Source organism: Tursiops truncatus, chromosome 2 (assembly GCF_011762595.2).
Source record: "Tursiops truncatus isolate mTurTru1 chromosome 2, mTurTru1.mat.Y, whole genome shotgun sequence".
In the NCBI taxonomy this organism is placed as follows: Eukaryota; Metazoa; Chordata; class Mammalia; order Artiodactyla; family Delphinidae; genus Tursiops; species Tursiops truncatus.
The window spans coordinates 108838388-108848270 of record NC_047035.1 but is presented as its reverse complement, the minus strand read 5'-3'; the positions used below and the strand labels follow the sequence as shown (position 1 = coordinate 108848270).

Genomic DNA, 9883 nt, shown 5'->3' with positions numbered 1-9883 from the left:
GCCGCTTCCTGTTCGCCTCCTATCCCTGCACTGGGCTGAGCTCCGGGAAGGGAGGAGCCACATCTCGTTCACCCGGCCTTGCCCTGGTTTTGGCTGCACATAACAGAATCCAACTGAAGCTACTTAATGAGAAAGGGGAATTTGCTGGAAGGCCATGAATGTAGTTTAGGAGGGGCCCAAGGAGCGGCAGCTGGCCTCAGGGAGGTTGAAACCAGAAACGGGTCTCCCTCTCGTCTTCCCCTTCATCTTTCAGCCCTGCTTCTTTCCCCTCTCTCTGCAGGATTTTATAACGAAGTTTATGCTCACCCCCCTAACACGATAGATCTACCATTTCCAAAGTGAGAAACGAACAGTCCACTGTGCTCAGTTTAAAAGTAAGTGGTCAAAAGCTGCTTATAGAACCACAGGCCCTCCCGTTAAGCCCTTCCCCACGCAGAGGTTATAAAAGGGCAGGAGTCAGAGATAAAGGAGTTTGAGAAGGAGGATGTCTGTGGTGCTGGTCTGTGTGGTGTACGTCCTCACCATCATAACAGAAATGCTAACAGCTACTACTGATGGCGTGCTTATCATCTGGGAGGCCGCCATGCTTAGCACTGTACATGGACGATCTCATTCGACCCTTGCAACAGACATATGAAGGAGGTTCTCTTATTATCCCCGTTTTACAGATGAGAAAACTGAGGCTTGGGAAGATTAATAACTCCCTAGTAAATTGCAGATCTGACTCCGAAGCCCTGAGTTATGCTGTGTCCTGTCAGCCTGTGGGTGTGGCACACGGCGTTCTTGTGTTACACACTACGAATCTGACAGTGTGCACTTACATATGGGCCCTCGGGGGTGCTATGCACACATGCGTGTGTGTGGGCCAGTGTATGCCTGCAGTGGGAGACTTTGGAATGGGTCACCCCCACGCTTCTGGGTCTGCCTGGTTCACACCCCAAGCAGTGCTGGTGAAACTTTCCCCAGCCGCTGCTCTTTGGTGACCAGTTTTCTTAATGAAAAATTCAGCGAACAGGACTGGTTGTCAAGCACTGGGGAGGCCTGCACGCTCGGTGGCTTTGGCAGATGAAGCCCCAGGGAGAGGAGCCCACAGTGCTCACTGTTCCTCTCCTCATCACGGGCTCCCGGGAGCCACCACACAGGGAGAAATATGAGGCTTCAAAGACCCAGGAGACCTCAGCAGCTGCCTTCTCTTGGTCATTCCCACCCACCAGGCAGGCTTCCCCCAGCCTTGTTTGCAGCCCCCCTCCTCAAAGCTGCCTTCAGAATACCGGCTTCATCCCCACCACAGGCCTGCTCCACAAACCTCCATGGCTCCCTACTACCCTAAACATAAAATGCACCTATACCCTGCTTCCCTCTGTGGGACTCGAGGGACATTGTTCCAGCTAATGATTAAGAACTCTCCAGACAATAGGGGCTTCTTAGACAATGGGTGAATTTCCAGGATGTCCGGCCCCCTTCCGAGAAGGAGGGAGATAAACAAAATGTAAAAAAGGTATCTGTCAAAGAACCAATCAGGAAGCCTGGGACAGGTTCCCTCTCCGGTCCGAACAGAGGCTAAGAACCTATCATTAAAAATCACAATTGAATCCACACTTTGCATAACAGGAAATTGAGACCTATAAAAGTACATGTTCACGCCCTGGGGGGGTTCCTTCTCCGGCCTCCTGCGTGAGGACCAAGGAACCCCGGTGCACCGGCCTTCAATAAACCTCTTGCGTTTTGCATCGGCTTCCGACTCTTGTTGTTTCCTGGGCGAGTCGGAACTCCTAGGAGACCGCGAAGGTCTAACATTTGGGGGCTCGCCCGGGATTCCACTCGCCCCGGACCACGAGAACATCGGGAGTTGGAGGTACCAGGTAAGCTCGAGCTTGATTGTCTGTTTGTCCCTTGTTCTTTGTGGGCCATTATCGGAGGAAGGCCGTAAGAATCGGCTTATTGTGGAATCTGTATCGGACCTCTGGCTAGGCAGACGTGCTAATAGCCGGCGTCCATGAGCCCTAGGGGACGCCCTGGTGGCTCATCTGGAAGGAGAGGCAAACTCTGTCTCCCCTTCACTCGGTTTCGGCAGTTCCCTTTGTGATAACTGCCATCTGAAGAGGTTTCGGTTTTGAAGCGAGCTCGCGGTGGCCCATACGTATATGTGTTTCGTGGAGTTTTAACTGTTTCTGTATTGTGGTCTATTCTTCTTCTCTGACGGACGACAATGGGACAAACTATGACGACTCCTCTTTCCCTTACCCTAAGCCATTGGACCGAAGTTCGGGCCAGAGCCCATAATTTTTCAGTAGAGGTGAAGAAAGGAAAGTGGCAGACTTTGTGTGCCTCTGAATGGCCAACATTTCAGATAGGATGGCCCCCTGAAGGATCCTTTTTATTAGACAAGATTAGGTTGCTGAAGTCTAAGATATTTAATATAGGACCCCACGGACATCCAGACCAAGTACCATATGTCTTGGTCTGGGAAGATTTAATTCTCTCCCCACCTCCGTGGGTCCGACCCTTTGTTTCCTCAACAGGTACGTCCGCGCACACATCAGCAGCGTCGGAGATATTAGCCCTAAAGAAAAACCCCAACACGGAAAAGCTACCCGGCACCCCAGATCCACCGAAAGCGATTTATCCTGACCCGCAGTCCGATTTGCTTCTTTTGGATTCCCCACCCCCTTATCCTCCGGCCCCAAATCCCCTACCACCTAGAGGACCCCCAGCTCCACTGCCCTCGGCACCAAGGGGACCATCCATGATGGAAGAAGAAAGGGTCCCTCAGCGGGCACTAGGAGCCGGAGGGCTATCTCCCCGGACTCCACTGCCCTACCTCTTAGAGAATATGGCCCCCCCGATGGCCAAGAGAATAGACCTCTCCAATATTGGCCCTTTTCCTCTGCACATCTTTATAATTGGAAAATGCATAACCCAACTTTTTCCAAAAATCCACAGGCCCTTACCGCTTTAATAGAATCTCTTGTTTTCTCCCACCAGCCCACATGGGATGATTGTCAGCAGCTGCTTCAGACTCTCCTAACGACTGAGGAGAGGCAACGGGTTCTTTTAGAAGCCAAAAAAAATGTATTAGGCGCCAATGGGCAACCTACCCAGCTGCCTAACGAGATTGATGCTGGTTTCCCACTCGTCAGGCCAAACTGGGATTTCAATGCCCCGGAAGGTAGGGAGCGCCTGAAAATGTATCGCCAGGCTCTGGTGGCGGGTCTCCATGGAGCGGCCAGACGGCCCACTAATTTGGCTAAGGTAAGGGAAGTCACTCAGGGGCCCCAGGAATCTCCAACTGTGTTCCTGGAACGTTTAATGGAACCCTTTAGACGCTTTACCCCTTATGATCCAACTTCGGAGGAACATAGGGCTACTATAGCAATGGCTTTCATAGATCAAGCGGCCCCTGATATTAAGGAGAAATTACAGAGGCTAGATGGCTTGCAGGGATTTTCGCTTCAGGAGTTAGTAAAAGAGGCAGATAAAGTATATAACAAAAGAGAAACAGAGGAAGAGAAGGAAGAAAGAAAGCAGAAAGAGCAGGAAGCCCGTGAAATAAGACGGGATAAGAGACAGGAGAGGAATTTAAGTAAGATATTGGCCACTGCGGTTGGAGGAAGAAATATAGGGGATAGAAATAGGCAGGAAGGGCGAACGGCAGACAGAAGGCGGCCATTAGACAAGGACCAATGTGCCTACTGTAAAGAAAAAGGACATTGGGCGAGAGAATGCCCTAAGAAAAAGAATGGAGGAAGGCCAACCAGAAACAAAATCTTAACATTGGAAGAAGAAGACTAGGAAAGTCAGGGCTCGAACCCTCTCCCCGAGCCCCAGGTAACTCTTAAAGTGGAGGGGGAACCTGTTCAATTTTTGGTAGATACCGGAGCCCAGCACTCTGTCCTTCTCCACTCAAAAGGTCCTATCTCAGCTAAAAGGTCATGGGTACAAGGAGCCACTGGGAATAAACAATATTCATGGACCACACGAAGGACAGTAGATCTTGGGATTGGACGAGTAACCCATTCATTTTTGATTATTCCGGAATGCCCCTATCCTTTGCTGGGAAGAGACTTGCTCTCCAAAGTGGGGGCTCAAATCCACTTCCAACCGGAAGGTCCCACCATAACTAACAGTAAGGGAAGATTACTCCAAATATTGACTATGAGATTGGAAGATGAATATAAATTATATGAAAAACCTTCATCTCCACGAGTTAATGTCACAGACTGGGTAACTCGGTTCCCGCAAGCCTGGACAGAAACCGCCGGTATGGGGATGGCTAAAAATCGGCCCCCAGTACTAGTGGAACTCAAGGCAACTGCCACCCCAATAACGGTTCGTCAATACCCCATGAGTAAGGAAGCCAAAGACGGCATCCGTCCTCACATACAGAGGTTGCTGGAATTGGGTATTCTGGTAAGATGTCAATCCGCGTGGAATACCCCTCTCCTGCCAGTTAAGAAACCGGGAACTAATGATTATCGACCAGTACAAGACCTGCGTGAGGTAAATAAACGAGTGGCGGACCTCCACCCCACAGTACCAAATCCTTATAATCTCTTAAGCACTCTTCCGCCCCAACATACATGGTATACTGTTTTGGACCTTAAGGATGCTTTTTTCTGCCTAAGACTTTCTCCCCTCAGCCAGCCCTACTTTGCCTTCGAATGGAAGGACCCAGCATCAGGGATATCTGGCCAACTGACATGGACTCGTTTACCTCAGGGATTTAAGAACTCCCCTACCATCTTCGATGAAGCTCTTCATCAGGATTTAGCGTCATATAGAGAATCAAATCCACAGGTAACGCTACTTCAATATGTTGATGACACCTTATTAGCTGCTGAAACCCAGGAAGATTGTATCAAGGGAACTGAAAAACTGTTAACAGAGCTCGGAACCCTGGGATATAGAGCCTCAGCCAAGAAAGCACAAATATGCCAACAACAGGTCAGTTACCTGGGGTACCTGTTAAAAGGGGGACAAAGATGGCTCACGGAGAGCAGAAAGGATAGGGTGGCCCAAATTCCGGCTCCCAAAAACGCCAGGCAGGTTAGAGAATTTTTGGAGACGGCCGGATTCTGTAGACTATGGATTCCAGGGTTTGCTGAGCTGGCGGCCCCATTGTACCCCCTAACCAAAAACAGCACTCCTTTCGTTTGGGGCGAAAAGGAACAACGGGCTTTTGACCAAATCAAACGAGCTTTACTTTCAGCTCCAGCCCTAGGACTGCCAGATGTAACCAAACCTTTTCATTTATATGTGGCCGAAAATAAGGGCATTGCAAAAGGAGTATTGACTCAGAAATTGGGTCCCTGGAATCGCCCAGTTGCTTATTTGTCAAAAAAATTGGACCCTGTGGCATCAGGATGGCCCACCTGTTTAAAGATAATCGCTGCAGTAGCCGCCCTGGTCAAAGATGCTGACAAACTAACTTTAGGACAAAATCTAACGATAACAGCTCCTCATGCCCTGGAGAATGTAATCCGTCAACCACCGGGTAGGTGGCTAACTAATACCATGATGACCCATTACCAAACCCTGTTGCTAAACTCAGATCGCATCAAGTTTGCTCCAGCCACAGGACTCAATCCAGCTACCTTGCTACCTGATCCCGATTTAGAAGGCTCCACCATTATCCATGATTGTCAGGAAGTGTTGGCTGCACCACACGGTAGTAGACCTGATCTGACGGACCTACCCCTTCCTGATGCTGATTTTACTTGGTTTACTGATGGGAGCAGTTTCCTGGAAGGAGGTAAGCGTCGAGCTGGAGCAGCCGTGGTAGACGGAAAACAAGTCATCTGGGCAGCTGCGCTACCACAAGGGACCTCAGCCCAACGAGCTGAATTAATTGCCATGACAAGGGCATTGGAGATGGCAGAGAATAAAAAGGTAAACATCTACACGGACAGTAGATATGCATTTGCTACCGCTCATATCCACGGTGCCATCTACCAACAGAGAGGGTTGCTAACCTCAAGTGGCAGAGAAATTAAAAACAAAGACGAAATTGTGGCTCTATTGACTGCACTCATGCTTCCCACTAAAGTTAGCATCATTCACTGCCCTGGACACCAGAAAGACAATACCCCAATAACTAGGGGTAATAATATGGCTGACCAAGTGGCCCGAGAAATAGCATCCGGAGAAGTCATTTTAGGACTGTCAGATAAAGTTCCTGAAAAACCAGGCCGCGACGAGGAAATCATCCCGGCCACAACAAAAGGAACTTTGTCCCCTCAGCAAGCAGAATCCATGTTACAACAGATTCATAGATGGACACATCTGGGGACTAAAAAAATGATATCCCTGTTACATAAAACCGGGTACGGAACCCCTGGATTGACGAAATTAGCTGAACAAATTGTACAGGAATGTGTTCCATGTCAACAGGTAAATGCTCACAAGGGAAAACTTGAAATTGGAAAAAGGCTCAGGGGAGACCGCCCAGGAACTTACTGGGAGGTGGACTTTACCGAAGTACATCCTGGAAGGTACGGTAATAAATACCTCCTGGTTTTTATAGATACTTTTTCAGGATGGATAGAAGCCTTCCCAACGAAGAAAGAAACAGCTGCTGTGGTAGCCAAAAAGATCCTAGAAGAAATTTTTCCTCGATTTGGGGCGCCAAAGGTAATAGGGTCCGACAATGGTCCGGCCTTCGTCGCCCAGGTAAGTCAGGATGTGGCCAGATATTTGGGGACTGATTGGAAATTACATTGTGCATATAGACCCCAGAGTTCAGGTCAGGTAGAAAGAATGAATAGAACTCTAAAAGAGACCCTAACTAAATTGTCCTTGGAGACTGGCGGTACAGATTGGACGGTGCTCCTTCCTTTAGCCCTGTTTCGGGTTAGGAATACACCTTCCCGATACCATCTTACTCCTTTTGAGGTACTATACGGGGCCCCACCTCCTCTTCTCACCTTAGGAGAAAAAATAAAACCAGACTGTCAAAATAACACTGACTTGTATGCTAGGCTATTGGGACTCCAACTGGTCCAAAAGGAGATATGGTCCCAACTCGCCGAGGCCTACCAACCGGGAACACCGGGAGAAACTCATCTTTTCCAAGTCGGAGACTCCGTATACGTCCGTCGGCATCGAACCCAGACGTTGGAACCTCGATGGAAAGGACCATACACCGTCCTCCTCACCACCCCAACGGCCATAAAAGTGGACGGCATCGCTGCCTGGATTCATGCTTCACACGTGAAAGCTGCACCAGCGACGGCATCATCAGGATGGCGGGCCCAAAGAACCGACAACCCGCTCAAACTCAAGCTTCTACGAACCTAAGACTTATAATTTTGATTTTACTGCCTTTACTGACTGTAAGTGATTTTAGCCCTCACCTGCCCCAACGTCTAACTTGGCAGGTAATTTCTCAAACTGGAGATGTAACCTGGTCCATTAGCCATACTGCACCTCCCTGGACCTGGTGGCCAGACCTTTTTCCTGATGTCTGTAAACTGGCCATAGGAGCTCCCTATTGGGATCTAGAGGGTTATTATGATCAGCATAATGCTCCGTCCGAACTTCTAACTAGAGCTGATTACTCTGGAGAGGGTTGTAAAAATCAGGTCCGAAGAAGTTGGCTCAGAACCCTCTCCTTCTATGTATGCCCCGGGTTCCATCGCCCCCGATCCCTGAATTATAAATGTGGGGGAACCGAAAATTTTTATTGCCAAAACTGGGGATGTGAAACCACAGGAGATACTTATTGGAGACCCACCTCAACTTGGGATTTTATTACAGTAACAGCCAACTATACTCATACTTCTTATAGGGGTCCCCAATCTGTCGCCCCCGAATGTTCAGGATGGTGCCACCCCCTCAAAATTTCCTTTAGTAATCCTGGAAAAAGAGATAAAGAATGGATAAATGGCCATTCATGGGGCATTAGATTTTACAAGAATGGATATGATTTGGGAATATTGATGACCCTTAAGCTAAAAATTGAGACTCCCGCTCCTGTGTCGATAGGCCCAAACCCTGTACTTGGCCCCCCCCCTGTTACCCCCAGCCCCTAAAAATAACGGGACCTCTGGGCTGAAAGAGACAACGATTAAGCCCGGAACCCCCCAGGATAGAATGCTTTCTTTGGTGCAGGCAGCTTTTACGGTCCTTAATGCTACAAACCCGGAGGCTACAAAATCATGTTGGCTTTGTTATGCTGCCCCTCCCCCTTACTATGATGTTATAGGATATAGTTCTAATTATACTAATGTCAGCTCCCCGGACCATTGTTGATGGAAACAGGAAGGGAACAGTAAATTAACTCTGTTTTCGGTTTTTGGAAATGGTACTTGTGTAGGAGCACCTCCCCAGTCCCATCGACACCTTTGTCATGATTTTAGCCTCCCTTCAGGCTCGGGATATCTTGTACCTCCCCAAGATGGATGGTGGGCATGTAACACGGGGCTAACCCCTTGTGTTTCTCTGGAAGTTCTCAACACTTCAGCTGATTTTTGTGTACTAGTGCAATTAGTTCCTAGACTTATCTATCATTCGGATTCATCCTTTCTAGATGAATACGAGGGAAGAAAAAGATGGAAAAGAGAACCTATAACCCTCACGTTGGCCATGCTCCTAGGACTAGGAATAACTGCTGGGATAGGAACAGGAACCACAGCCCTCATACAACAACCCCAGTATTATGCAAGTTTAAGACAGGCTGTAGACATCGATCCTCGAGCATTAGAAAGTTCCATAACTAAAGGAATCACTCACCTCACTTTCAGAAGTGGTGTTGCAGAATAGAAGAGGCCTAGATTTGCTGTTTCTTAAGGAAGGGGGATTATGCGCCGCTCTAAAAGAAGAATGTTGCTTTTATATTGATCATTCAGGAACCATTACCAAAACCATGGATAAACTAAGGGAACGCTTAGATAAAAGGCAAAGGGAGAGAGAAAACGAAAAAGGATGGTTTCAATCATGGTTTGATAAATCCCCCTGGTTTACCACCTTAATCTCTACTCTGTTGGGACCTCTTATTGTTTTATTGTTGATTTTAACTTTTGGACCATGTATTCTAAATCTTTTGATAACATTTATTAGAGAACGTATCAGTACTGTACAAGTTCTAATGCTAAGACAACAGTACCAAAGTTTACGAACAGAAGATTGAGATTCCATGATTGGAATCAATAGTCACAAGAAAAAGGGGGAAATGTGGGACTCGAGGGACATTGTTCCAGCTAATGATTAAGAACTCTCCAGACAATAGGGGCTTCTTAGACAATGGGTGAATTTCCAGGATGTCCGGCCCCCTTCCGAGAAGGAGGGAGATAAACAAAATGTAAAAAAGGTATCTGTCAAAGAACCAATCAGGAAGCCTGGGACAGGTTCCCTCTCTGGTCCGAACAGAGGCTAAGAACCTATCATTAAAAACCACAATTGAATCCACACTTTGCATAACAGGAAATTGAGACCTATAAAAATACATGTTCACGCCCTGGGGGGGTTCCTTCTCCGGCCTCCTGCGTGAGGACCAAGGAACCCCGGTGCACCGGCCTTCAATAAACCTCTTGCGTTTTGCATCGGCTTCCGACTCTTGTTGTTTCCTGGGCGAGTCGAAACTCCTAGGAGACCGCGAAGGTCTAACACCTCCACCACCTGGCCTCAACCAGCCTTTCTAGAAAACCTGTCCAGGTAGCTGCCAGGGCCAGCACCAGTTTGAGGGGAGAGATGTCCAGAGCGCAAAATTTAAGGAGGCCCTTGCTCTCAGGGTCCAGCCCACAGCACTTACACTGGGTATCCTCCACCATCCCTGGCCCAGGAGCAGGCATACCCATGGGCTGCTCAGGCTGAACTAAAGGTACAGCAGAAAAGTCAAGTCTGGTCCAACAAAGCCTCCGAGTGCCAGCTCGGTGCTGGGCTTCCC

General features: G+C 48.4%; 1 long non-coding RNA gene across 1 annotated transcript; it reads left to right on the top strand.

Moving 5' to 3' along the window:
- The first annotated feature begins 395 nt into the window (after positions 1 to 395).
- LOC141278036 (uncharacterized) lies at positions 396 to 9544 on the top strand. The gene is made up of 2 exons (XR_012330187.1): positions 396 to 1862; positions 6978 to 9544. It is a non-coding gene; the product is annotated as an uncharacterized lncRNA (long non-coding RNA).
- Positions 9545 to 9883: the final 339 nt, after the last annotated feature.